This window comes from Triticum aestivum, chromosome 5B, assembly GCF_018294505.1.
Source record: "Triticum aestivum cultivar Chinese Spring chromosome 5B, IWGSC CS RefSeq v2.1, whole genome shotgun sequence".
Lineage (NCBI taxonomy): Eukaryota > Viridiplantae > Streptophyta > Magnoliopsida > Poales > Poaceae > Triticum > Triticum aestivum.
Genome location: NC_057807.1, coordinates 82,082,809 through 82,088,339, shown reverse-complemented (window position 1 = coordinate 82,088,339; position 5,531 = coordinate 82,082,809). Strand labels below are relative to the sequence as shown.

The 5,531-nt window shown below is 39.4% G+C and overlaps 1 long non-coding RNA gene across 1 annotated transcript; it reads right to left on the bottom strand.

Moving 5' to 3' along the window:
• Positions 1 to 1,057: 1,057 nt before the first annotated feature.
• LOC123115734 (uncharacterized) lies at positions 1,058 to 4,700 on the bottom strand. Its single transcript, XR_006456711.1, has 3 exons — positions 4,330 to 4,700; positions 3,554 to 3,646; positions 1,058 to 1,777 (listed from the first exon to the last, which is right to left on the bottom strand). It is a non-coding gene; the product is annotated as an uncharacterized lncRNA (long non-coding RNA).
• Between the last annotated feature and the right edge of the window lie 831 nt (positions 4,701 to 5,531).

The window sequence follows — 5,531 nt, the reverse complement described above, 5'->3', positions numbered from 1 at the left end:
AGGAGGGAGCTAGAAAGTATGGGACAGAGCAAGACAATATTACTAATTGCGATGAATAACATTACTTACGGATAAATGGTCAAGGAAGGTGTTAAACTGGGTATTGTCTTTCTCATTTCTGTACTGGATACGCGCATGACACCTAACGGCAACGGCTGCCTCTGATACTAACTTGGCTGACTATGTAGCATCACGTGGCCTTTTTAAACCTGCCTCAAAATGGATCTCCAATCTTCCTCCTTTAGATTTTGTTAATCTGTCAAGCATTATCCCTAATGTCTGTTTCCGCTTGCGCCGTGGTGCTAGTTCAACAACGAATATGGAAAGTGTTAGTGTACATCAAACTGTGAGAGTACATATAAAGGAGCATGCAACTGCAACTTGACTCGGTCAGGTACCGTCTTGGTGTTGATGCTCATGAGGTTCATCTGATCTTGCCAAGTTCTGTTGTGTCAGCAGTGCTTCGGAAGTAGTGTTAGGTGTGAAGGCAGCTTGGGAACTGGCCAGTTTCGGAGCAAACGAATGAGTAACTGGTTGAGATGCTGGTACAATTGAAGCGGATGCTGCAGCTGGTGGAGCAGGTGATACTGTGTTTGTAGATTTAGCCGGTGGACTTGGACCATCTACTGCACTATAAGTACCAGCAGAATCTCGACGGTAGAACCTTTTCCGTTTCACCCGATGAGTAACAGCACTCCCTACTATATTATTTTCCTTGCTCTTTTTTGACTTTGCCATGTCAAGCTGTACCCACAAAACAAAAGAATAAAATCACTCTTCAGAACTCATTGATGCATGATAAAGACAAGCAATACTTTGATGTAAGACAACCGTATGAGGATGGAACATGTAAGAAAAATAGGACGGCATGAGATATTCACAGCTACCATGTGCAAACTAAGCAGAAGGATCTATTATATAATTAAAATTGAAGTCAAATAACACACCATGTTCTTCCACATAAGTTAAAATAATATGCACCGTTGATTAGTAATATTTACGGCTAAGATTTAAAGATATTACATTACGTCCAAAAGTTATATAAGTTGAGCTGACACGTACAAGGTGTAGGAATAAAAAGTTGGAAGTATATAAACTACGACTAAGTCCAGCACATACATGTGCATGTCTCAAAGTCCAGCACATACACGCGGACATACATGTGGACGTCTCATAGTCCAGCACATACACGAGATGTAAGCGTTACATGTCCTAATAGGAAGGAAAAGAAGGGAGAGAAAAAAAAGCACTACCATAATAGGAAAGGAAAGAAGGGAGGAAAAAAGCACTGCCATGTACTACGTGCTATAAGCAATTAAAAAAGCAATTAATGTTGAGATAAAACTTGGAAGTGTTTGGAAAGGATCCATGTTGGATACGTATCTCCCGTAATGAAAAATCCAAAACAAGAACGAATGAAATGCAAACCTAAACAAATAGGGATAACTATCATATCCCACGTGATGAAAATTCCGAAAAATTAAAATAGGACAAGGTCATGATCATATTTCCAGACATCTCGGCCACCTCAAATCCAGCGACCTCAACCCATATAAGCAAGTACAAGCAGTCGCACAATAACACACCAATCAATTTGAAGTCGACAACCACCACGACTTGAACATATTGAAGTCGACAGAGCTACCACGACAATCCATGCCCAGCCGCTTCACTCGACGTCCAATGAAGTCATGCCAAAGCATGCCCGGCGCCCGACAAAGCCACGCCCAATTGCTCCAGTCAACGTTGGAAGAACTCACGCCAAAGCACTTCTTGCCTGAATCATCAGATTTGGTGATTGTTATTTAGGAAGCTTACTTTTTCTGCCTAGAATCTTCATAAATCATGTATTAATTACTTATTGTTTTCTATTAATTTTGAGGACATAACACTATCACATACAAGAAGTTCAGCGACTTAACTATGAGGGGACATGACTAGAACATTCAAGTGAACACAATGAGTGTGGGATTCAGTCAATCCTACGACCCATGAGCTAACTAGCCTAGATATGATACTGATGGATGAGCATGTCGGTTTTTATATATTTAATTGCAGTTTTTCAAGTTAAGATGCAGTCACTAACCCTATTTGATTGTTTTGACAGGCTGAAACAATCCATGTTACTATTTGGAAGAATCTAATAGACATGTTTAGATCAAAGATCAATAAGAAATCTATTTATGCATTCAACCATGTTAAGGAGTTGGAATTAAAAAATATAGGCCAATGAGAAATGAAATTAAAATATATTTTTGCATTACACAGGTAAAAGGTAAAAGGATCTTCGAAAGTTTTTCTGAATTATTGCCGCGAGTTTGCGACCATGGATACACTACAAGAAAGGACAGAAAAAGATACACAATGCTCAGGCATGTTGATAGTTGTAATTACGACTTCCATATAATTGATATTTCTAATTGTTATATCAATAATCTCCAAATATACATGTCATTGGACAACTAACACAAATGAAGCCCGTGGTGAGAAGAATAATTTGCTTTATACATTTACATCTAACTTGCTGAACTCACTAGATGGGCAATCATAAGATGCACCAAAGATTATTAAAAAAATATGTGGAAAAAACTTATATTTTGATTCAATTTCAATGATATAATCTGACCTGTCGCACACAAAACTATGCAGTAAAAAGAACATTTTTGCCTGATGATGGCCTTGAGATGCTCTACTTGAACGATAAAGTCAAGGAGGTAAAGGTGCATTAAACTTTTTTGAAAAATATGAAGTACCATCTTTAGAATTCCTTAACTAACTCATCTTACATATGTTGCACAGGAATTGATGGATGATGAGGTGGACACCATGTTAATGAAGAAGCAGAACATGCGAGATAAAGAGGTGATTGGTTTTTTAACTATGTACACTTCAGATCTTAGAGATGTGTCTAATTTTTAAAAATTATAAGTATGCAGTCACAGAATAATAAAGATTCACCTGGCAAACTTTCATGTGAACTGATGCGTGTGAAAGAGAAACCACATTGACAGTAATTGGAGTACATTAAACAAAGATGGGCGTCAAGACAAAATATCAGCAGCAACAACACATGAGCCCAACAGTGGCAATAAAAGAAGACTTGAGATCTGTTGTGATATCAGACGACTCAGAGAATGAATGCACTGAGACGAATTCGCCAGAACAATAGGAAAAAGGTGTCCGCGGGAACAAGAGATGTGTTAAAGCAAAAACCAAAAATACAATGCTTGAAGATGAAGATTAAGTAAATAGTACGACAAACTATTTGTATCGACCAAGGTAAGTAAGAGTACCTGACATCAACCAGAATAAGGACACTTATTAGATTAAGTGTGTGAATGTTAACAATATTCTTAGTCCAAACAGATTGAAACTTTGTTCAAGTAGTTTCCTTTATGTACATGCTAATTTATCCGACTTTGTACGAGGCCAACACAATATACAAGAACATACTACAAGACCAGAGCTTGAGACATTACGATTCACTTCACAATTTGAAGAAACTATACTTTGGCAAATCTATACGACACCACCACAATAGACAGGAACATACCTTGCTTCAGTAACTTAATAGCAGAACCAGATATAAGCAAATCAAGAGCCTCCCTGTTGTTGCATACCGCTAGCTTTGCCCGGTGCTGCCATTCTGACCAAAAACAAGGTTCCCCTTTTTAGACTTAGTAGCAAAGCAAATCTACTATATAAAGATATAAAGATATCTAATTTAGGCATAAATTTTCTGGATGGTCACTATACAATGGCAAATAAAGGCATAAATTTTCAGCACTAAAGAAAGTACAAAAACAAATTTAATATATTCTCTTTCTTGACCAGCTCCAAATATGATCTTTTGGTTCATGAAAGGTAGAAGATACAGAGAAAGTGAAAAGAATGATCACGCAGACATAAGGCCTCGGCACAAACAGGTTAGCTGACAGGAGCAGAAGAGATATATGTTGACTACATCACCATTGGTGAGCTCAAACATAATACACTGAAAAGTGACTTGATCAAGAATAGTAGTGCACGTATTGTCCTCCACCAAGTGATCAGCTAGCTATGAAAAGAGTTATGGGAAACCATGTGAATCCATACAACCAGTTAGCTACGATTAATTGCTGTTGCTTTTCCTAAATTTAACAATATCTAATTTTCAGAACAATATGTAATTTTTAGAACTGTTATATCTAAATGTCAAACCCAGGCGTATATTCAGAGAAAGAAGATAAGTTCAGTTTTGTTTGTACTGCGGGCTCGCATATCAGTTCAGTTTGGTTTGTATTGCGGGCGGTCAGAACCACAAACTAATTGAGGGAGAAGATAAGGGACCTGTTAGCTGATGGCCTGATGTGCTGCAGGCGGCCGGAATCGAGAGTCCTTGATCGGTCAAGCAGGGAGCTTGGTCCGGGCAGCGCTCTCCCTAGGCCCGCGACGGCGCTCCTCCCCAATCCGCAGCGGTGCTCCTTCCATGCCGCCGTGGCGGTTCACGGCAACAGGTTCCCGGACCGGTGGTGTAGTCTCCTCCGGTCCTCACGGCTGCGCGGCGCAGCCTCTCCTCCGCGACGGTGCCGCTCGGCTGCTCGGAGGAGGCTCTAATCTTTCCTTTTCCCCACCGTTTTCTCATTCTGCTTCGCTGGAACGCCTGAGGTGCGTATGTGTGGGGTAATTTTTCACTGCTGTCCGTTGGAATGCGGTTTGGAGGGCTGATACGTGGCCGCATGCTGTGTGGAACAGGGGATAGACTGAGATGATAACAATTTTTTCTTTTATTTTTATTTTAGAAAATGGGGGAGTTCACCGTAGATGGACCAGTACGAGTTCTGTACTTAGGTTTGGTCATACACGGCAAAACACGGGCAGGGGCACTCAAATGTGGGGCAGCAGCCTCGATTTTCTTATGCTCTTTCAAAGACGATGAAGAAAGGAAATGGAATGTGTTTTACCCTCATAGAAGAAAGAGACGTACACATTCTTCCAAATAAACAGAGGCGTACACATGGTCGGATGGGAAGCACATGGACCAATTGGTTAGCCTGGATTGAGAAGGGTAAAGAGGATATTGTATATGAAAATTTATAACAAAGGAAAAAAGAAAAAATGGGCGCGAAAACTAAAATAACAAATGAAGATAATTTAAAGAACAAGAACCGCATATACGAACCTAAAAGATTTAAATACAGAGGTTTCCAACACACAGTAATTTAAAACGTCTGTGCAATGTCACGCAAAGAAAATCAACATGTTTGAAAAAAAATGGAAGTCATTTATCCAAAATATAAAATAAATCAGAATCTAACTTATGTTAGCGACACTCTTCACATCTTGCTATTTCTCCATCAATCTCCTTACAATGTGTAACATTTTCCTCAAATCCAACACATGTCATTCACTATCGAGCTCTCATCACAATCTAATATTGATGACCCGATGCCAATGACCTAAGACCCAGCCGAACAATTTTGTTACTCTTGGGAAGCACTATGAATGTTCGAATCAACGTTTCTCCCTGAGATGCTAAGTGTGATTTTACA